Source organism: Oryzias latipes, chromosome 14, assembly GCF_002234675.1.
Source record: "Oryzias latipes chromosome 14, ASM223467v1".
In the NCBI taxonomy this organism is placed as follows: domain Eukaryota; kingdom Metazoa; phylum Chordata; class Actinopteri; order Beloniformes; family Adrianichthyidae; genus Oryzias; species Oryzias latipes.
Window position 1 is genome coordinate 1,046,787 of NC_019872.2, and position 23,817 is coordinate 1,070,603.

The following is a 23,817-nucleotide window of genomic DNA, read 5'->3' on the forward strand; positions in this document are numbered from 1 at the left end:
CGGTGGAGACCATTTGAGTCCAGTGAACTCATTGTCATGTTCAAGAAACCAGTCTGAGATTATTCCAGCTTTATGACATGGCGCCTTATCCTGCTGGAAGTAGCCATTAGATGATTCAAGATTCAAAGGGTTTATTGTCATATGCACACCACCATGGTACACATGTGGTTATAAAGGGATGGACATGGTCAGCAGCAATACTCAGGTAGGCTGTCATGCCCACCAGATATTATCTCTTTTTTTTATATTCTCTGTAAACCCTAGATATGGTTGTGGGTGAAAATCCCAGTAGATTTGCAGTTTCTAAAATCCTCAGTACAGCCCATCTGGCACCAACAACCATGCCACATTCAAAGTCACTTCAATCACCTTTCTTCCTCATTCTGATGCTCGGTTTAACCTGTAGCAGATCATTCTAACCATGTGTACAGACCTAAATGCATTGAAAGGCTGCCATGTAATTGGCTGATTAGACATTTTTAACGCGACGGGTGTGCCTAATAAATCGGTTGGTGAGTGTATATCCTCTACAGTGATCCAGACCATGGTCAAGAGCCAGATCAAGTCTTCCGTCTGTCATCAGAACAGAGTATGGATGCCTGTGCTGATGATATATGTCAAGACACTTTTTAGTTTGGGGTTTTGGAGGAAAATCTGCTAATTCTTGTATAGACGGCCAAGCATTGTCTAAACGTTTGTGGATTCATCACAGTGGCTGTGTGTGGTGTGTGCTGTCACACTTGTTTGTGTACCATGTGCATGTCTTTGGGAGTCATTTAGTTCTTTGATTGCATCTTTCGGTTTCTGTTCTCATTCCAAGTGGTATCAGCTGTAAGACATCTTCTCTGTTATCAGTCCTAATTTTAATTGCAAATGCAGCAAGTGTGCTAGTGATTAAATGGAAAATCACACATTAATTGATGAGACTGAAGATAAAGCAATTCCAATTACCAAAATGTTTTAGGTGGTTATTCAAGTTTCAGCATTCCTCAAAGGAACAAGCCTCCAATTGCCTAATTTAAGCAGGTAATCATCAATCTATGCCCATGGATTGGTCTAAAGCAAGCAATACGTGGCTGCTAAGAAGACACAACATTCAAACAATGAGACTAGAAAACAGAAAAAATAGAAAATAAAAAGGAATCAATGATAAAACACAGCCCTTGCAGAGCAACATTCCTCTTTCATTTAAAAGTTCAAATCCTGCAGACAGTCCCTGTAATTTCAGCTCCATAAACATTCATATACACAAACTGGACACTTCAGAGCTTCAACAAGGTAATGGAAACATTCCTCAGAGAGTTTGGTCCGTATTGACATGACAGCATCACGCAGTTGCTGCAGATTTGTTGGCTGTACATCCATGATGCCAATCTTCCGTTCCCCCACATCCCAAAGGTTCTCTATTGGGTTGAGATCTGATGACAATGGAGACCATTTGAGTCCTTGGTATTTGCTTTGGTTTGAAGGTGAGTCCATCTTTAGAACTGTATCTCTTTTAAATGTGTGCCGCTTCCTCCTTAAGACAAGCAAGCATTACTGTGGAGAACAACCTGATTGAGTTCTGGGGTCTAGTATGTTTTGTTTTTGCCTTTTTTCTTAAAATTTGCATATTATCTTGTTTCAAAATCACAAAGCACAGAGAAATTTGCCACAAACATGTGGAGAGGACATAAAGCAGGAATGTACTTCTGTATGTACTTCTGAAAATGCTCCTTAACACCCATCCATATTCTTAACCCACTGTATTCCTTTTGGGGTCACATGGCTGCTTGAATCTGTCCTATCAACTGTTGAGTGCAGGTAGAGTACACCCAGGACAGGTCATCAGCCTGTCGCAGGCTCACAACACGCACAGACCCAGGGGGGATTCAGAGAGTTTAGAGCATGTTTTTGGATGGTGGGAGGAAGCTAGAGAAAACCCATTCATCCACGGGGAGACACATGCAACTCTGCACAAAAAGGTCCCAGTCAGGATTTGAACCAATGATATTTTTGCTGTGAGGTGGGAGCGCTAAGCACTACACCACTAACAGCATTTGATCATAAAAATATACACAACATATGGATATTCTCTGACATCACCTTTTAGATTGTGCATGGCTATAAATGAAGCCTTCAAGGCAAAAAGACAACCTGCCAATCAGAAAAAATACACCACTCACTGAGAAAAATCAAGACAGCTGATTAACCCCCACCCCCACCCCTACAAACAATAAACACAAAAGCTTCATAAACCCATAAATCGCAAATACTTTTCGGTTTGCATTAAGTTGAGGAATAAAAGGTGAGGGCTTATTTTGGAGGTGTTCTGACTTTTTTACCACCAGAATATGTTAAACTCAAGTAAGTTGTTGTCTGGTGACGTTGGTGACTCATCAGAGGTAACTAGAGAGGAGAAATCAGCTTCAGATGACAGTATCGCTTGTTTTGCACTGTCTTCATATTGTAGCCACTGAGTTGCTTGTATTCGTCCTGCATTGCTGCTTGCAGTCTTCAGCATTGCCTTCATCCTTTGGTGCCACAAAAAGCAGGAGTTCTGTAAAAAATGCTTTTACCATTCTAAAAGTAAAGAGACAAGTTTTGGCTCAGTTAGTAGCTTTCTACTAATCTGGAATTCCGGCTTTGGAATCATTTTTAAAAATGTGGTCATTCAACACGTCTGTGTTCAGTCACATAGCATAGTGTGTCCTTTTAGCTCAAGAAATTACAACCAAAGCTAAATGTCTCTTTGGACTTTAAATAAAGTTGTGAGCCTATATGGGATGGGTGTATGTGTGGGTGGGTGTGTTGGGGGGCAGTTATCTTTAAAGACTCTACTTCTTAGAACCCATTTGTTTGGAGAAAAGAGGCTTCATACCTAAAGCTTGGATGAAGAGCTCTTACTCATACAACTTACACAACATTCTTCTGCTTTTTTAGAGACGAACCAATATTACATCTACATGTGTGAGACATGCTCTGCTCCCCTTGAAATCCATCTTTTTGAGTGTCCTGGTTAAAAGACTGACCATCAAAGCAATGAATAATATTTAGAGATAGATATGTCACCTTGGAAAGATATTATGCATCCTAATGAGCTGAAAGGGATGTAGCCGAATAAATAAATGGGGTGTTTTTGAAAGGGAGCAGGATCTAATCATGACCTTATTGTCAGCCCTGATTTACCAGGCAAACAACAGGAGGGAAGTCTTGATGGCTTTGAGTAAAACGATGGAGGAAAGGGCGGAAAAGTAATGAGTTTTGGGTCTTTTTTTGTTGTTTTTCTTTTGGCGACATTCAAACTAAGGTATATTTAAATCAACTGAAACGCCTGCATAGATACGGAGATCTCACAGCTTCAACTCGAGTCATTCAAGGAGCTGCATCCCCATCACAGCATCACAACCTGAAGTACACACACAAACACACATGCATTTGCATGCGTATACACTGAAGTGCACGAGTAGCCTGAGGCAAGGAGAGCCTAACCACTGGTCTTAGGGCTACAAATCGCCCCCAGGCTAAAGCAAGCTCCTTGCATACTACAGAAAGAAGCCAGTTTACGCTCCCAGACCACCTCATTAACCTGAGCCTCTGCTCCTCCCTTCATCCAGCTAATACTCGACTCCACAGCACTTACAATTCATACCAATATCATTTATTCATCTGCTCTTGTTGATTGGACTCCCTCTAGCCCACAAGACAGATCAAGTATTGACTGAAAACTGTGTGAAGGACTTTTAGGACTGTTGTAAACAAGTAAGTTTATTTAAGATCACAGGGAAAGAGGCCAGGCACATCTCTCAGATGGGGCTGCCCTTGTCTAATGAGAAACACATGATTCTGTTCCAAAGGCACATCATGGACACTGCTTTAGCTTTGCCATGCTGCCAGTACTAAGTGTAACCTTTATAAAACTGTGGAGGAGATGCAGGTCAGTGGATGTGCACTTATGGGAATGTAGGCAAAAGCTTTGCTGCCAAGCGCCTTCGTACTTATCGACCCGCCAAACTTATAATTTCACACAAAAACTGGTTAGTTATGTCTTTTGTTTTTGTGAGTCAGCTGGTGCGGGCTTTAAGAAAAAAACCTCTCTTTTCTTATTATGTAAATGAAAATTATGAGTATTCTAAAGGAATTTGACCATTTACATGTGGAATATCACAACATTGTTTCAAGAGACACATTTGATTGAATTATCAGAGGGGATTTAAGCCTTTCTGGTAATTGAAATGCATTTGGTTCTGTTTGTACAGACCAGGCTTTTTCCACTGGGGGGATCCATCTCCGATCTTTTTCATGGTGAGCTACACGGAGCTCAACTGGACAAAGTGATCACTTCATCCTACTGACGCGGTGGGACAGACTTTCACACCCACACTGTGACAATAGCTGAATTTCACCTACACCATTCAGCAAAAGCAACAAGCATTGGAGCTCGTACCTAACTACCGTACTCAATCCATAAAGCTTTTATCTCAACACCCAAAAAGGGCAGACTTTGGCAATATAACCGGACTGAAAGTCATTTGCATCTGACTGGATCCGATTCACTGACCTATAATGGATCCAGAACATCTTTGTCCAAACTTCCAGCAGTGAGACTCAGACAGAAATTCCTGCTACTGAACAAGGAAGTTTTCCAGATTCTTGGATTTCTTCCAGATCATCAAGTGGAAATGCCGATACCCACCCCTACTAACTACTGTAGTTACTCTTTTACGGTACAGTAAGATAGTCAAAAACAATGTAGATTTTCTCCTTCTTGTCTTAAGAAACACAGAACTGAACTTTACTAACTTTCCATCAAGCAGATTTCTGCAATGCGGTCTTACGTAATCTTTTTTTTTTAACTTGTCCTGTCCAACAGCTGAGCAGACAGATGAGAGCTGAAAGCCTCTTGTGTTGGACATATTTTGCTGTTACAATAGGGGTTATGAAACATTTCACACACTAGGTGTACAGTATATTTAAATAAACCCTTTTTGTAATTTAGGCTAAACTTTATTCATCTTACTCATAGTCTTTTGTTGGACCGGACGGAAAGGAAAAGGAGGGAAGAAGAGATTATGATCTACTTTTTTCCAGGGTTTGGAATATTTCCATGTATGTCATTTGCAGAAACTGCTGTCTGATCACTAAGAAAATATTGTGTTGCTTTCTAATTTTTGGTTTCTTGGCATGGCCCCATTCCAATGTCAGATAATCTCTAAAAGAGACATAAAACTGGAGCCTTGGATACAATCTCTCCCACAGACTAAGGTTTGCCCAGGTTCCTACAGTTAAAATAAAGCATCTTTTATACTTATCTACACTTTGACAGTATCTACCCTTTTCAGGAATTACCCAACTATCTAAAACTCTAACAGCACCATTTGTGGTGGATGTACAGCTCATGCAGTCAGAGAACTGTAACTCAGGAAGATAATTTTTAGAGCTTGTAAAAGGAAAACTAGAGTTCTGCCTGCTGAGTTTGCTGGATGACAGCAGCTAAAAGGGTGAAAAGTTTGATTGTGCATTTTTGGATTTTATTTTTAACAGAGGTATTTCATACAGACTTTAAAAGCAAATGTAAGCTGTTTTCCTAAATGAAAAACAGCAATTGTCAACATTATTTATCATTTTTAGAATGTTATCGGTCTGTCTCATTGTTTTTTAGGCTTTTTGCAGTAACAATAAGATCGGGTTGGGTTATTGGGTTATTGTCTTTCAACTGGAATATTTTTTCAAATATTTTTCAGATCAATATTTCCCAGAGAATATTGAACCAAAAAAATGCACTTTTAATGTTGATAATAAAGTTGTTGATAATAAAGTTGTTTGCATGCCTACCATCTGCCCCAGAGGAAATTTACAAAAAATGCATCACTCCACTTTTGATTTAACACAGCCCATCCTACCTCAAACTATCTGTCATTCTAACAGCAGAAACCAACACAAACTGTATTCCATAACGACCAAACAAGCATTTGCATAAATAAAAAGAAAACAAGAACAAGTACTGATGCCATTGTCAGCAATTAAAAATGAAGCTGTGGATCTAGCAAACTGTCGTCCCCGAGGGAAATCCTTGTGTCTTCATTATGATCTGAGAAATATTTGAATATGTGAGGGGTGTTTGTTAGGCATTTCAGCTCAAAACAAGGTTATAGATACATTCAAGTAAAGAATGTCATTGTAAATTGATAAAAGTGAGTGAGAGGGGCTTTGTCAGTTCGAAACCTTGTTGAAATGAAGTGTTTTGATAAAAAATGTGCCAAAACTGTCAAACAAGTTGAAGAAATGCGAAAAGGCAGTAGTGTTCTTTAGGATCTACCCACACCAGGCTATCTGTACTGGACGCTAGAGATGTTTGACATAAAAGTACAGTTTGTTTGGTTCCTGCAATCACTCCTTCCATGCTAATAAAAAAACTTTAACCTCTTCAACGCCATATGTCACTAATTCACGTAGTGCCATGAAATCCAGGACTCCACCTAATTTAGTATCACCCTGAAAGGAATAACACTGAAGACTATTTTTTTTAAACAAGAAATAAATTCAGGCTTGAAGAGGTGAAGGTCCCCTACTGTTAAGAAGGACTTTTTAAATACAAATTCATCAACTTTTATTCACTTTCATGCACTCGTGGAAAAGATCACTGCAATGTGCTTTACCGTCGGAACGAGCATCTGGCTGAAGTTGAACTGCTGCTCTTTGTTACTGTTTGCATTATTCTCCATGCAAATATGATGATGTGTTTTTCTGCACAATGTGTCTAGGCAGACACCAGTGCTTTACCAAAGCTGTAATTATAAAATATGTTAGGTCATTCCAGCTAACTCTGCTCCATTACACTGTTGCTAAGTTTTAGTGGGGAAACATACTCGTGTTAATATAAGTATGAACCTTTAATTGCTGCTTACAATGCAGTTAAATGCTATATATTTTCTTTCCTTATTTTTGATTCATGGGTATTTGGATGTTAAATCTGCACAGACTGATCTGAATGTCTTCAGTTGAGCCGACAACACAGTTTTGTTCTTCCACACCACTTTTGGGCGGGTTCAAATCTAGTTGAAAATGTCATGTGACTGTAGTCACAGCAAGGGTCTTGCACATAACATAATTTATAAAAAAGACTTTGGTCCCCGAGTTAGGTTAGTCTAAGCTGAGCAACTGACATGACAGAAATTCAAGCTTATAGTTTCTGTAAGTTTTCTGAAACTTCCACTAGAACGGGCTGGCAAAAAGGAATCCAAAAGAAGCCAATCACACAAATGATACCGTCATTCTATCTAGATGTAAGCACAATAGCAAAAGACAAGGGGAGCAGACACATGAGGCACAGGGTAAGGATCTGGACCAGATCTGGCCACAGAAACAGATGCAGGCTGACCAGCTGTCCAGTGTGTTTTTACTGAGCATCACCGAAAACAGGAACTGCCACGGGCCAAATCCCTGCTTAAATGTTGAGGCATGCACCTCCTATCCCTTGTGTGGCCGGCCTTAGTAAAGACATACATGTAACTCCTAATAATTTTGGAACATGTGTTCTATTCACTGGCTTGCATGGTTTTGAGCTCTTTATTTGAGATCTTGTTAAATCTGAGTCTTGCCATTTAATAGAGACTTATTAGATTTGTTTATTAATCCCACGAATGGGAAATTTCCTTGTCACAGTAGCATGGAGTTTGGCAGAAGTATGTTCAGAAAGTAATTAACATACACATTTTGAAAGGATATATACAGAAATAAGAGTGTTCTGAAATAATAAACAGGGAAAGAGATGTGCAGGAATATAGAGTCATCTGTATATACAGTTTTTGTACAGTAGAATAAAAGACAAAAACTAAAACTATAAAAACTATTTACTTAGGCTGAGGTTGAACAGCCTGATAGCAGCTGGGATGAAGGACCTGCGGTAGCATTCCTTTTTGCATCGTGGGTGCAGCAGTCTGCCACTGAAGGAGCTGCTGAGGTCTGAAACAGTCTGGTACAGTGGGTGAGAGGGGTTGTCCATGATTGATGTTAGCTCGGCTAACATCCTCCTCTCACCCACCTCCTCGATGGAGTCCAGGGAGCAGTCCAGGACAGAGCCGGCCCGTCTGACCAGCTTGTTCAGTCTCTTCCTTTCTCTCTCCGAGCTTCCGCTGCTCCAGCAGACCACTGCATAAAGGATGGCTGAAGCTACCACAGAGTCATAGAAAATTCTTAGCAGTGTCCTGCACACCCCAAAGGACCTCAGTCGTCTGAGCAGGTGGAAACGACTTTGGCCCTTCTTGTACAGGGCGTTTGTGTCGTGTGTCCAGTCCAGTTTATAGTTTAAGTGAACACCCAGGTACTTGTAGTCCTCCACGACCTCGATGTCCAAGCCCTGGATGTTCACCGGTGCAGTCAGATGTGGTTTCCTGCTGAAGTCGATCACCACCTCCTTCGTCTTGCTGGCGTTGATGTGCAGGTGGTTCAGAGCACACCAGTCCACAAAGTTGGTGATGACCTCCAGGTACTCCAGATCGTTTCCCTGAGATACCCGCCCGACAATGGCTGTTGATTGTCAAATCACCAAAATTGTAATTGTTGACTTCCTTTTACTCATAAATGAAGTCCATGCACCACTTCTTCTAAAGAGACCATAAAGATATATATAAATGGACGGACGGATAAACTCTCTCACCCATCGACTTTTACAGTCCCCTACTTGAAGCCTAAATTGTCAGCTCACGGCGCTGCTGTATTGGCTGGAGTTAACTCCGTCTAATCCAATTATAGGGAATATAGGCAGGACCGATTTAGTGTTTTTTTCCCCCCTTTTGTTTTTGTCCACGCCCACAGTTTAAAACCCTTGTGCTATCTTAGATGACCCCACCCTTACATTGACGTGTTCTCCCTACCATGACAAAGGTGGATAAAGGTGGAAAGATTTCATGTAATCCATGGACACTAGTGAAGATCACAAATCATTGAAGAAAAAAGGTTCAGAGCACTGTCTAGTGGGTCTAGATGACCCAACTCCCAACATTAACGTGCCAAGGTTAGCACAAGGGTTAAGCCAGCCTGCAGTCCCTCCATGCTAATGCGACCAATACGCATCAGCTAAAGTATCCAGCAAGATAACAGCGGGGGACTAATCTTTCCATCATGAATCTGCATCAGTAAGTACTTCTGTGTTTTACTCATAAAATGTACAGTGGTGCAAGTGACTTTTAGACAGCAATAAAAACATATTTTCCTAAATGACATAGTTTGCAAGAACGCGTCCTCCAGCTCATAACAAGTTCGAAAATTGTATTTCTGTGGTCCTAATATAGAATTTAAAAATGTAATATCTTATTGTAACCTTTATATATCTATTTATTAAACAATGCATCATAACAGCAATAGATAAATGTGTTACATATTATTTTCCTCTCAATTTAAAGAAGTGTTAACATGCTGTATGATCACATAATGTTGTGTTGTGATTTATATGTATCGTGAGCAAAAACAAGATGAAATATTTTCCATTTGCAACACATTTTTTGCGAAAACAGCACATGTCCAAATATTTAAGTAAAATCTATTTCATTGTCTTTCAAATTAGTCTGGATTATTGGTGATGTCTTTATTTTTAATTTGAATAATCTTTTACTCGACATGATTGAAAAACAATTCCATCACACCTTTGCTCTGTGGCAGACGGACCCATGTCAAGTGATTGTTGAAAGAGGTCCCTGGGTCAGTTATGTCTTTGATATGGAAATTACATAAAAAGTTACGTTGAATAAACTTAATTCAATTACGTGTTACCAATTGAAGTGATTCATTTAAGTTGGATCAACTTTTTTCTTTTTAGAGTGTTCTCCCCCTCTGTTCACCAGCGGGAACCATCTCCAGAGTTCTAGCCACACTTGCTGGATGCTGCACACCTGACTTTCATTTACTCTGTCAACCACAGTCTCCTTAAGCTCTGCACTGAGCTGAGCTCAGTGGGAAGTATTGTTTGTGCCACTCTGCCTTCATCACTGAGCATTAAATCTTGACCTGATCCTTTGACTCTTACTCTGTTTGCCTGCTGCCTGCCCTGACTTTCAAGTGTACTTTGACCATCCTGTGTCTCCTCTAATGAACTCATGTCTGTTATCAACTCCTGGCTGCCTGATCCTGATTTAGCTTTGCGGACTATAAGCTGAGCTAATAAACCTGCTGCATTTGGACCATTTGACCGCATCCCCCGTGGTATCCTGTGGGAGTATGGGGTCCGGGGAGCCATACTGAGGGCTGTCCAGTGTCTGTACGACCAGAGCAAGAGCTTGGTTTGCGTAGCCGGCAGTAAGTCAGACATGTTCCCGGTGCATGTTGGACTCCGGCAGGGCTGCCCTTTATCCCCGGTTCTGTTCATAGTTTTTATGGACATCATTTCTAGGTGTAGCCAGGTGCTGGAGGGAGTTTGGTTTGGGGACCACAGGAATTTCCTCTCTGCTCTTTGCAGATGATGTTGTCCTGTTGGCTTCATCGAGCCGGGACCTCCAGCGTGCATTGGGGAGGTTTTTGGCCGAGTGTGAAGTGGCTGGGGCTTAAATTGAAGAGGGGGTCAGCACCCCTAAATGTGAGGCCATGGTTTTTGACCGGAGAAAGGTAGTTTGCCATCTCTCGGTGGGTGGAGTGTCCCTGCCCCAGAGGAGTTTAAATGTCTTGGGGTCTTGTTCACAAGTGAAAGAAGACCAGAGCGTGAGGTTGACAGTCGGATCGGAGCGGCGTCCGTAGTTATGCGGTTGCTGTACCAGTCCGTTCTGGTGAAGAGAGAGCTGAGCCAAAAAGCAAAGCTCTTAATTTACCGGTCGATCTTTGTTCCGATACTCACCTATGGTCATGAGCTATGGGTAATGACCGAAAGAACGAGGTCCCGAATACAAGTGGCTGAAATGAGCTTCCTCCGTAAGGTGGCTGGGTGCTCCCTTAGAAAGAGGGTGAGAAGCTCGGTCACCCGCAGAGAGCTCGGGGTAGAATCACTTCTCCTCCATATTGAAAGGAGCCAGCTGAGGTGGCTCGGGCATCTACTCCGGATGCCTCCTGGATGCCTCATTAGGAGGTGTTCCGGGCATGTCCCACTGGGTGGAGGCCCCGTGGAAGACCCAGAACACACAGGAGAGACTAGGTCTCATGGCTGGCCTTGGAATGTCGCGGGATCCCCCAGAGGAGCTGTAGGAAGTGGCTGGGGCGAGGGAAGTCTGGGCATCTTTGCTTAGACTGCTGCTCCTTCTGGTCCCAGATGAGCGGATGGGCGTACGATCCTGATCCAGAAGGATCCCCCAAAGAGTGCAGTGCCATCCAACTACCAGCCAATAACCTGTAAAGGTTTGCCAAAGAGCCATTTTTCTCATTGAATGTCTATAGAGAACTGGACTGAGTGACCCCTCCTCACTAGCGTTGCAAACAGGAAGACTTCTATAGAGAAATAAACAGCTGATACTCGTCATTCTATTAGTCAGAAGAACCATTCTTGCTCTTATAGCTTTGTTTTTAACATCTGCTGGTCCTATATTTTTCTTTAGCGCAATTTATTCAAGTGTTATGGACTGAACAATCAGATGCCTCCATAAAAGCATGTAGTGCCTGCTAGCCCCCACTTTGAATATTTGATTGACAGATTCTTCCATGTATGCTTTAAGTGGAAGGGCCGTTGACTTTGAACAAGCTCAATCATCATTGATGACTGAATTTGCTTCTTTTCACTGTATTCGGAAAGAAAAAGCATTTTACATGGATGATGTCACACTCACCTGGTCCAGTTCTTTTAAACAGTCAATGGCTTTTCTCCATCTACAACAGGCCAGACTCATCTGTTAAAAGATTGCTCTCACCAACTGTTGTCTTCATTCCTGACTTCAACATCATGTCAATGATTTTATTTCTAAATGTTTGTTTGTATGATTTTTTTAAATAATGAAATGAAAGTTACACCTGGCCTGGGGGTAAATCAGAAATATGTACAGTATAATGACAGATACCCACAGCTAAGCCTTTGTCACTACTGCCCTTACAGGTGGATACAGGCTGTCTGTGGATGAATAAAGGACAAACATGTACAGAGAATGTAGGTGGCCTACATGATGTATTAAGGCGGTAGACCAGCAGTAGGCCGGTAGTGTGAAAATGTTTGTGTTCTTTTTTCAATGGGCATGCTGCGAAGAAACAGGTAAGTGGCTCCTTATACAACGTGCAGCAGTAAGTTTGTTGTGATTTTTCATTTTTTCAACTGCACCCAAATTCTGCGGATTGTGCAAGGAACCTTTTTGCGACAGCCTGTCTGTTAGAGATTACGAAGTTCGACAATTACAATGTAGTTAATGTGGACATCCTGAAAGCGCCCTATGGGCAAGACACCTTATGTGTGCAGCATTTATGCATGGAAACATGAACTTCATTTATCTTTTTTGATTAAACACAAACTTTCCTCAGCTGTAAAAGCCCCTAAATTTCAGGTGGACCTCTGAGGAGAAACTTCAGCAATTCAGAGGTGCAATCTGTGAACCAGATTCTGGTGTGTTTTCAGCTACAACAGTCTCCAGTTCCAGCTTCCACATCCCTCTTTCCTTGGAAGCTGAAGGGACATCTGGAGCAAATTAAAGCACTGAGGACGTAGGATCTTCCCTGAGCTCTCAACTGGATGGGTGGCCATGGCCACCTTTCTGTGCATTTACACACACACACACAAGCACACCCCCTTTCACACATGCACACACTCAGACACACACACACATTCACCTTTCAAGATCCACACAGATAGCAATAAGTGCTCCAATCTGAAACACTGGACAAAGAGTTCTGTCTTTAAATCCTGCTGCCTACATAACAATAAAGCTGATGGGTATTTTCTGCTCCTATCAGATGCAAAGAATGAACTTGGTGTTTGGACTTAGCAGTGAAGCTGCCTTTAAGTTGGTTAACTCCAAAAACATTTGAAAAACATCCGGAAATAGAGCAATGATTTTTTTTTGTTTGACATTGGTACACAGCAAGCGTTGTGTCATAACAGTACTTTGTTCAACTCCTTGATACTAGCTTAGATTACTGCAATGCAATGTCTTCTTTTTGTATTTAAATGTTTGAAGATGTTTTTTCCAAGTCGTCTCTGAGCTCCATCATCCTGTTCTCCCCAAACCAAAACAGTGGGATGAGCTGCCTTTGCACACTGGACAAGCTTTGGGACAGACTATGGCTTTAAACCGAAAAACCTGCACTGTCCACTTAAGACTTGCAAAAGATCTTCCAGTTTTAAAAGATTAACACTTCTTTAGAGAAACATGTTCTTTGTAAAAGATATTTTGGCTGATTTTTCAGTTTATTTTTTGTGATTAACTATTGAACTGATTAACATGGGCTACCTTCACACTGCATGGCTTAATGCTCAATTCAGATTTTTTGAAAAAATCTCGATTTTTTGCAAGGCCGTTGTTATGTCTTGCTGCTGCTGCTTTGCTGAATCTCCTTTCATTCTGCTCACCTGGCAGGTGAAGCCAATGATCTTGATCAGCACCTGCCAGGTATTTAAGTCTTAGGAGGCCACAACCAAGAGAGGCATGCAGAGAGAGCAGAGCAGGAGGCTGAGGAGCAGTTGGCTTTGAGTTGGAGCTGTGCTGGTTGTTTTGTTTCCATTTTGATTCCCTCTTGGTCCTCAGCAGTCTTGTACTGCTGGGTTTTGTTATTTTTGTTTGGGGTTGGACCTTGGTAGTCCTTATTTGCGGGCTTTGTTTATTTTGTTTCAATAGTTAGATTTTGTTAGGCAGCCTTAGCAGGGAGCTGCTGACTCCGACGGTCAACGTGGCTGGGTCAGTTGTCTCCCTGAATTATTTTCTGTTTGGCCAAGGCTCCAATCCCTCTGTTTTGTCTTTTGTTGGGACCAGCACAGTAATTAATTCTTTTTTGTTTTACAGGACACAGGTTATTTCTACAACTTAATAAACTGTGTTCCTAAATGTATTTGGTGTCCATCGTCCATATGCTTTGGCCCCTTTTTGATTTCCCCTAGACTGGGACAGGTTTGCCTGTCGGGGCCGTAACAGCCGTTCACATTTCCAATTAAATGTGAATTTTTGTGATCTCCTTTGTGACCGTGAAATGACCCAGAAGTAACCCGCATGCGCAGAATAGTACTCAACGGTGAACGACGTCACTCGTTTGTGGAAGTAGCTAACGTTAGCAATGGATGTCAACAACAGTGTTGTCAACAGCAGAGCTCTTTTTGCATTATTACATTTATTTTCATGAAGGAGCCAGCACAATTACAATCTTCTCATTTTAAGAAGACATTGGAGCCAGAATCGTCTGTACCCACTGTTGTGGAATGGAGATGTGTATGTGCTGCGGCTGCGCATGTGTGTGTGTAAGAAAGAGAAGAGAGTGCGTGCAGCGAGTTAAGGAATTAGGGGGGCAGTGGGGGCACGCATTCATGTTGTGCGTTAGGAAGGAAGGAAAACGATAATAAAAGAAGGTTTCCCCCAGAATAAATGCAATTAACCCGCTCTGGAGAATCTGAGGGTCCAAACGGGGAAGTGAATCCCGAAGGAGGATCCACCTTCGACCCTGGAGAAGCCGGTCTCCCCCGTGCTTCTGACCACAGTCGGAAAGGAAAAAAAGTCATCGCGGGGAAGGTTCAACACCACGCTCGGCAATTTCGCTGGAAATGTTTCAAAAACCGCCCGGTTGCGATAAGAGCCCTGGAGTTTGGCCTGAATAGAGATGTCACCCCAAACCGTAATCAAATCGGTGACCTGGCTTCCCTTCCACTGACTGGTCTCAGCAGCATCGTCTGCCATGATTGATGTTTACGTTCTCGTTCCCGCCTACTTCAACGCAGAATGATGACGTTTGTAGCGTATCGATTACGTACGGGTCGGATTCATGTGGCCTGGCCGGTCAGACGGCGGTCGCATTTCAAAAGATCGGATACGTATCGGATTCAGGACCACATACCCAAGTGGCCTGGGTCGCACTTGAAAAGATCGGATCTGTGTCGTTCAGACTGTCATGAAAAGATCAGATACAGGTCGCATTGGGGCAAAAAAATCGAAATAGGATCCTTTCAGCCTGCTGTGTGAACGTAGCCCCATTATTCCCCCAGGAAATTGTGGAATTTCATTTGTTATCGATGAACTCAATCTCACGGCTTAAAAAAGGAAAAATTTTCTTTTGTATCATAGGTTCACTGATTGCTGTAAGACATACAAATTGGTCTACCTATTCATACTCAGCCCTTCTTTTAAAAACTCAGAAACACACAATTTTGGCATTATGTTAGAAATTGGTTAGACTCTGAGATGTTCTGAAAGTCAGAAATGTTCATGGAAAACAGAAACCAATAGACCACAGACCCCTAAGCAGGCCACTGCCTGTGGTCTCTCTTACACACTCAATAATTCGGGCAGCTATGGCAGTGTCTATGTGCTTTTCCTGGAGTTTGTCAAACAGCAAAAGAGCTGCTGTTTTGAACCAACTGGGAAAATCAGAGGACATGATCTTCACAGTGCCACTGCATTGCACAGAGGAAAGTGGATTTCTGAGGCAGGTAGATCCCAAATGCAGATTAGACCAATTGAAGAAGGTCCAAAACCTTAAAATTCCAATTTTGAGGGTAAGAAGGAATGGTAGCAGAGAGAACATAAGCAAGGTTTTGGAGGAGGATTGTTTTCTGCAAAATCTTCTACTTTTTCCTCTTTGCTGGATGTAATTCTTACGTCAGCCTTTATTGCAGCATCATTTTTGCTTACAGATACAGAAGTCTTCGCACTAGACTAGACACACGAAGTGAGCCTATCTTAATGTCTTAATGTGTGATCTGATGTCATTTAAGGGAACCACAACACACAAATCATTGTGGGGCAAAGATACAACTTTGTGATCATTCTTTAAATTTGATATAAGTATTTAGACAAAGAAGTGTGATTGTGCTTGTCAACCCCATGATGTTGATTGGAGGACAATCTATATTTTATAACTAACAACAGAGATTGGATTCCAGAGCAGCATCAACAGATAAAATATCCATTTTTGTGTTTTTGTCCCCAATACCCATCCGTGCCAGCCTCAACAAATTTTCAGAAACGTGAGTTTAGAATGAGTTTTGAATTAGCGTCTTGCTAACAGGTCAGCATGTGATTCTTTAACGTTAAAATGTTTTCCAGACATAGAGATGCTAATCAAAGCTTATTCTGTGTTTTGGCATTGTACTTTTTCATTAAAGCCCACAATGGACATTCCTGAGAGATTCTTTGCTCCCTTGCAATGAAAAAACAAACATTTTCAAAGGAGGAGAGTTCAAAGAAGCACGTCATATCCAATAAATTGCTTTGCCTGATTTGCCATTTCAAATAAATTGGAGTGTTGGCCAAAATTTGCAATTCACAGGAAGTTGTCCCCAGAGCCACACAGAAGAGGTTAATCCACATCTCATGGAAGAAGAAAAAAAGGAAAAGACGGAAGATAGGTTACTCTGCCAGGAGATGAAGAGCATAGGGGGTGGAGGAAGAGAGAGAGAATGGGAAGAAACAGGCGTCATTTAGAGTAAATGGCATCCAAAAACCCTCTCCAATTATCTTTGCCTACCATGCCAGTGAGACTGACTTAATTAAAATGACTTGAGAGAGAAGGGGGGGAGAGGGGCTGCTGGTGACAGAGGGGGCAGGCAAGCAACGTATCTGCAGTGAAACACAAAGCTCAGGCACTGCACAGGCTGTCTACCACTCTCCTTCCATTCCTGACTTCAAAAACGAATGCAGAAATAATAAGTATACAAAGAAGGGACTGTCACCATTTGCAGCCTTCTCCAAGATACTAAGCATGTGGGTGGTGGTGGGGAAGTGTGAGTCTGCCTGTGTGTGGCACAGTAAACCTTTAAAATGGAATAGCAATGTTTTGTTCTTGTCACTTTCCTTTCCTTTAATCGTTTCTTCCCTTTTTTTGCAGAGACAAACGACAGACAGTGACCTTTTCACACAAGGTCTGTTTCTATGGAAACACCATCAATCCCCTGAACAAAGTCTTGCTCTGTCAGAACTGGCAGACTTGCGTTTAAAATGAGCTTTTGAAGATAACTTTTTAGGTTTGCTGCTGGACAGGAGCACACAATCAATGCCAGCAGGTTTGCTATTTTCCAATTTACAACATTTACATTCTAAGCCTAAGTTCACACATCTCAGTCATGGTGTTTTACAATAACTATTTCACAAAACCACTTAAAACAGTTTTTCATCTATCTCTGTCTTCTGCATGCTCTCCTCTAACAAACACCATCCACCTTCATGTCTTCCTTCCCTGGATCCACAAACATCTTTGGTCTTCCTCTAAACCTCTTGCCTGGCAGCTCTAGACTCAGCATCCTTCTACCAATAGATTCACTGTCTCTCCTCTGACATGTCTGAACCATCTGACTTTATCTCCAGAACCTGTAACAAGGGCCCTTCCTCTGATATCCTTATTCCTGATCCGATCCATCCTGGTCTTTCCCAAAGAGAACCTCAGCATCTTCATCTCTACTACCTTCAGCTCTGCTTCCTGTTTCGTCCTCAGTACCACTGTCTCTAGGCTGAACAACATGGCTGCCTCCACCACAGTTTTCTACACCTTTCCTTTCATTTGACCTGAAACTTTTCTATCACCTGACACTTTCCTCCACCCATTCCAACCTGCCTGCATTAGTTTCTTCACTTCTTTTCTACACTCTCTATTATTCTGGACTGTTGAGCACAGATACTTTGTCTGCAAACATCATAGCCCATGGTGATTCCTGTCTAACATCATCTGTCAGTCTTTCCATCACCATTGCAAACAGGAAGTGGCTCAGAGCTGATTCCTGATGTAATCCCACCTCCACCCTGAACTCCTCTGTCACCCCTACAGCACACCTGCCTACTGTCTTACAGCCCTCATACGTGTCTTGCACTGCTCTAACACACCTCTTTGTCACCCCAGACTTCCTCATACAATACCACAGTTTGTTTCTGGACACCCCATCATAAGCTTTCTTTAGATCTACAAAGACCTTCTCTGTACTTCTCTATCAACATCCTCAAAGGGGCAGGCATAAAATTAGAGCACTGTTCTTCTGCTCCACTGCTCCATTTCATTCCTGAAGTTGTAGGATTGCGTTGTGGTTGGTACATGATTTTGTATTTCTGATGTTCCTGCACTTCATGAAAGGGAAAAAAAGGAATAAATGTTGTATTGTGCTCTTTTTTGGCATGAAACCATACTGCTGCTCGCAAAATGTTCACTTCAACAAACAAACTGCAACTTGAGAAAATAGTTCTTACTTCTCTTTATAAACCATACTGGCTCTGTTTCTAAAAACACTTGAAAGGCCTAACTGTGGATACAAAATGTGGAAGAATGAAGTGTTCGATGCTTCTTAGACTTCCTAAATATAAAGACATAATTAAATGGTGTATAATTATATAGCACTTTTGTACCTTCCTTAAAGGCCCAAAGCGCTTTACATCACAGTTCCATTCACACATCCACACATTCACACACTGGTGGTGGCTCCGGTGCCGAACACTGGCACCAACCTAGAACCACCTGGAGCAGTATGGGGTTCCATGTCTTCCCAAGGACACTTTGACACATGGGCAGGCAGCGTGGGAAATGAAGCTGCCATTTTCTGAACAGAGGGTAACCGCTCTATCTCTGCACCACAGCCATGTGGCATTAACAAGCAGATAAAAACAAACTGAGTGGGAAAGAACAGCAGCAAATACAAGCGCCATATCCTAACCTAACACCGTTAACCGTGCTAAAACGTTATTTCATTTTAAAATTCCCTGGACAGCATTCCCCTGAACTCAAGCAGACATATCCAATCAAACATGTATGAAGAGGAGATATGTTTGATACTTTGGCTCAGAACTAAAAGGATATGTAAAAGTTTTAGAAGACTGGTCAGAAACTATCACTTACATGAGAATAATTGCACGAATAAGAAAACTGGTTAAATGATTATCATCTCATTAAATGTTTATTTTAAAACTGGAAAGATGATAAATGTCTCTGTGAAACAGAGAGTGTGTGTTTGTATGCAGTGTCAAACCAAAACGTGGTTTCAGTTTGCCTGACCATGTCTGCAGAGCTGAAGCCGAGGATCTCCTCATATCCATTTGTCCCCGTCAATTCCTCCCTCTGTGGTCCTTTTCTTTCTTGACTTCACCCTCACCATTGTCTACCTCATTATTGCAATTGCTGCCTCTTCTTTTTTTCCTACATCCACATTCTCCACCCCATCACAGACACACACACCCCACACCCCCGTCCCCCAGCATCTACATCTAAGCAGAGATTCACTTTCTCTCATGTTGAGTTCAGCTTTGTGAAAGATAGAAATAGACAAAGAATGAGTCATCACTGTGTGGATTGAGTGTGGATGTACTTTTGGGAGGTGAAGACTCAACCTTCTTGGACATTAACTCAGGAAAGCAGTGGAAGGAGGTGCAGAAAGTGGACATATTTTTAAATCCAGGCTTCAGTATTCTGACACTGCAGAGAAAACACACACACACACACTACCACCAATGTCTCGCCTCCTGTTGCTACGGAGACACCATACCAGGGCTCTGACCCAAGAGCTTTGGGACTGTTTTTCAACCCCAGCCCCCCCGTGCTGAAGCAGGAGAGATAGCAGCTGTTGGACAGCTGTTTCTTCCACGGCTCTGCAGCCCGATACACCATCAAAGCAAAAAGAAGACTTCTAGATGAAATAAATGAACAATATTTGACTTTACTTTTTAAAGAAAGAAAGCAAAAAATAATGTTCACCATTTCATTTTCTGCCCCCATTTCTTCTTCATCAGGGCCATAGGAACACGTTTCATGTGCTTTTTAATGGCTCTCAAATCTTTTTTATTTCATCGTATCTGGAAGCTGTTAGCTGCTCTTTGTTATACGTGAATGCAACACGGCTTTCTGTTTGTAGCTAGTGGTATCTGTAACCAAAACTTTGCTTATTGTATTACCAAATGTGGGGAAAAACTTTAATTTGGCGGGTAGAAAAACCTTTTCACTTGCCACTTTGGCAGATGAGGCGTTGTTCTCTCTGACAGGGGGCTCAAACTCACAACCCTGACTTTTAAGGGTCTGTCCCCCACAACAAACATCCAACCCAGAGTTGGTCAAACATTTATCTCTGACTTGATTACGCAGATGTAATAGTCACATTCGCCGCAGCAGGAGATGCATTCAGGGGCTGCATGGAATTTCCGCACTTATGTGCTTTCATTAAGAACTCACAATTGCTGCGCTTGTAATTTCAAGCGTTTGCTCACACTGACTTCAGCCAACACAAACTCACTATCACTTGTTGCTCCATGTTGTAAGACTGAGAAATGACTAAAGACTCACAACTACAACACACTGGTCTGTAAGAACACACACAACAATGCAAAGCGTTGTTCATATTTCAGTATATGCATATTTTTTGCATCCATGATGTTTTGGGGGGGGAAACACAAAAGAAATCATTTTATTGTTCAAAATAAAAACAGTGGTCTTTTTTTATTTAATTTTTTTATTAAATGCATCACGCTTCCATTAAAAAAAAAGTATCAAAAATCATAAAAATATTGTGAAGAAACTGGATTCTCTAGAAAGGACTGCATTAACCCTTGTGCTATCCTAAGAACTTTAATGTTGGGAGTTGGGTCATCTAGACCCACTAGACAGTGCTCTGAACCTTTTTTCTTCAATGATTTGTGATCTTCACTGGTGTCCATGGATTACATGAAATCTTTCCACCTTTATCCACCTTTGTCATGGTAGGAATAAAACGTCAATGTAGGGGGGGGGTCATCTAAGATAGCACAAGGGTTATATTAGTTCGTACCCCGTCAGTTTCTTGCACACAGAAATGAACAAAAAATGACTCAGAGACAAAACTTATCTTTTGTAGGTTTAATCCAGTTCCAAGAGCACAAATTTGTACGCAGGGTTACAGACAGATGAACAGAGCTGTTGCATCAGAGTCCGAACAACGGAACTCAGAAATAGGCTTGGTCTATATACCTTGCATTTGCATATTCAGAACCTCATCCGATGGGTCATGGTGTGAAAAACCCACCCACAGACTGTTGCAGGCTAGATGTTCGAAGGTCAGAGAACCTAAAAGTGTCAGATCTCTCTGAGGTTATCACAGACATTTGCCAGACCGCATACACCGGGACACACAAAGATGAACGGGGAGGATGCTGAAGGAATGTTACGAGACAATAGTCTTGGTTGTGCTCTGTAATATAATTTTGAGATGATAATACATAGTGAATCAAGTTTAAACTATTAATGTGGTAAAAGTAAAAGTTAGTGTAATAAAATGTAAAAGGGAGTTTCTAACTATTCTGTTTCTAATCACTCCTAACAAATATATTTTGAAATACAGACTGCAAGCCAAAAGGTTGACCACAACGTGAGTCCTGGTCGACTTCACTGCTCTGTGCCCAATATTGTCTTTGGAATGACTCAAAAAAAAAATAAAAATACAGTTCATGCTGGTCCATATTTAATACTTTCCCTTTTTTTCTCCCTCCAGCCCTCCCCAAACCAAGACCCCCGCCGAAGCGGTAGCCAGGGTCCTAGACACCGGCACGATACAGCTGATAGAGGGGATCCGCCCGCCGGGCAATCCAGACACCTGAACCGGTGCGAGCAGGACTGCCCGACGGCCCCCCAACGCCAAAGAGCAGGGAGGCACAGAAGCACGGAGAGTGCAGGCCCCAGCCACGCCAGCATGGGACCCCACCCCCAGACAGCGCCCCAGCCCCAGACGAGCCACCCACCACCACCACCCAGAAGTTATGGCAGAAGTTCCAGGCAGCCACCCTCCCACCCTGCAGGATGTTGGGAGAGAGTAAGGCAGGGGCCGCCCACCCTCGTCAATGAGGAAGTGGGGTCCCTGAGGAGCATAGTAAACATTGCTAGACCAGGCTCACCCACCATTGGAAATCTGAAGGGGACCACGGGAACACGGACACCCCCCCCGGCTCAGATGTAATATGATCTCTGGCTCGTGGTCCACCCAGGAACTCACGAGGAAAAGGGCCTTCCCAGCCCAGGAAGCCAGCATCCAAGGGACACGCCCCCCTGTGGCAAGGGCCTGGTTCCCCCCATGAGGGATGGGTAGGGGACATACGATCAGAGGTCCCACCTTCCATGTGTATCTAAAGTGTGTTTAGGATGTGGCCACTTTGACAATAATTGTCCATCATTTTCAGGAACACACATTTTTGAATTTGTTTTTTTGTGATTGAAGCTAAAGAGAATTTTTGTTGCAATATTAATAGAATGTTCAGACGTCCTGTTAAATGAATTTTACACATTTAGCTGATAGATGTGATGTGAGCTTTGTTGTGAATCACTGGGTTTTTGTGCCATTGTGTGTACAGTTGTGTGGGATTCCTGGACAGGAATTGTTGTTCTCTTTCTTTTCCATTAGTGTCAGGAAAAGAAGCAGTCTTAGTGATTTTGCCCCCCCCCCCTCTGTTTTGTTCTCCTTACAGCTCCATCTTTTTGATGAGATGGGTCTTCAGTCCCCCTTATAAAATCCCATTAGCTCTTAATGAAGTCAGGCTTCTAGCCTTTCGGCTTCACCTCATTTAGCATGATTGTCTAGCGGCCATTAGCATGGAGGCAATTACAGACGCACAACAAGAGTAATTGAAAATGCCGACAGGAACCCTGAGAAATTGGAATAAATAAATAAATAAATAAGCTTCCATTCAGATGACAGGGAGGGTGCCACATGTGCCTAATAAAAATCAACATAATTACAATTATGGGTGGGGGGTAAAGAGCTGTGGTGAGGGAGAAAGGATATGAGTGGACTGTTGGAACAGGGTTAAGCCCAGAGGTAGTAAGCGGGAGATGTAGCAGCACAAAGTGAGACTGATGATAAACATCAAGGGTTAGCTTAACACCATGTCTCAGAGAGGTCAGCATGGACCAGTTCACAAGTTAGTCATACATGCAGCTGCAAAAATACTCAGGTGAAGCTGTGCAGGAAGTAGTACTTTCTCCCCACAACAAGAAAAGCCACAGACCAAATACCGCAATAATGGGAACATACACATCCGTGTAATCTTGCTGGATCATGTCAGAAAATGCAAATGCAGAGAGAGCCTTCACTCTGTGACCTGTACTTAATTACTCTAATTAATATAAATTTTAATCGCAATAATTGTTTACCTAATAATTGCTGTAAAAAGCCTAATTTTAAGATTCTTTTATTTAAATTACAAAAAAAAATGGCTTTTTTAGGTTTTCCTCATATAACAGACTTCCAACCTTTACTTTTACACCATCAAGAGGGATTTTTTTTAACTCTTGAACAACTAAGAAAAAACAAAACACGAAACAACCAACCAAACATTAGGTCCAGAGTGTTCAAATTTACCATAAAAAACAAGAAACACTTTTTTAAAAATCCAAAACATGCTGACCACAAGCTTATTATTAATGCCCAAATACATTTTGACAGACCTTATTCCACAGTTTGCCGTCCCATGTGATCAGCCCTCCGTCTACCTCATTCATTTATAGTAACGAACATCTCGTCAGGCTGTATCCCTTTCATAATACAGTGGGGTAAAAAAGTATTTAGTCAGCCACCAATTGTTCTCCCACCTGAAAAGATGAGAGAGGCCTGAAATTTTCATCATTAGTAAACATCAACTATGAAAGACAAAATGAGAAAATCACATTGTCTTATTTATAAAGGGCTCTTGTTTAGTGTAAATAGAACATTAAGATGAGCTGATAGATTTGACAAAAATCCATGTTTAGTATAACCTTCACTGAAGGTGCTGTCAGTTCTATGTTAGTTCTTGTGAGCGTTGAAGCCAC

General features: G+C 42.0%; 1 protein-coding gene across 2 annotated transcripts in view; it reads right to left on the reverse strand.

The window, feature by feature from the left end:
* The window catches only part of pknox2 (PBX/knotted 1 homeobox 2), a 106,399-nt gene that overhangs the window by 40,576 nt on the left and 42,006 nt on the right, over positions 1 to 23,817 (reverse strand). The window lies entirely within an intron of this gene.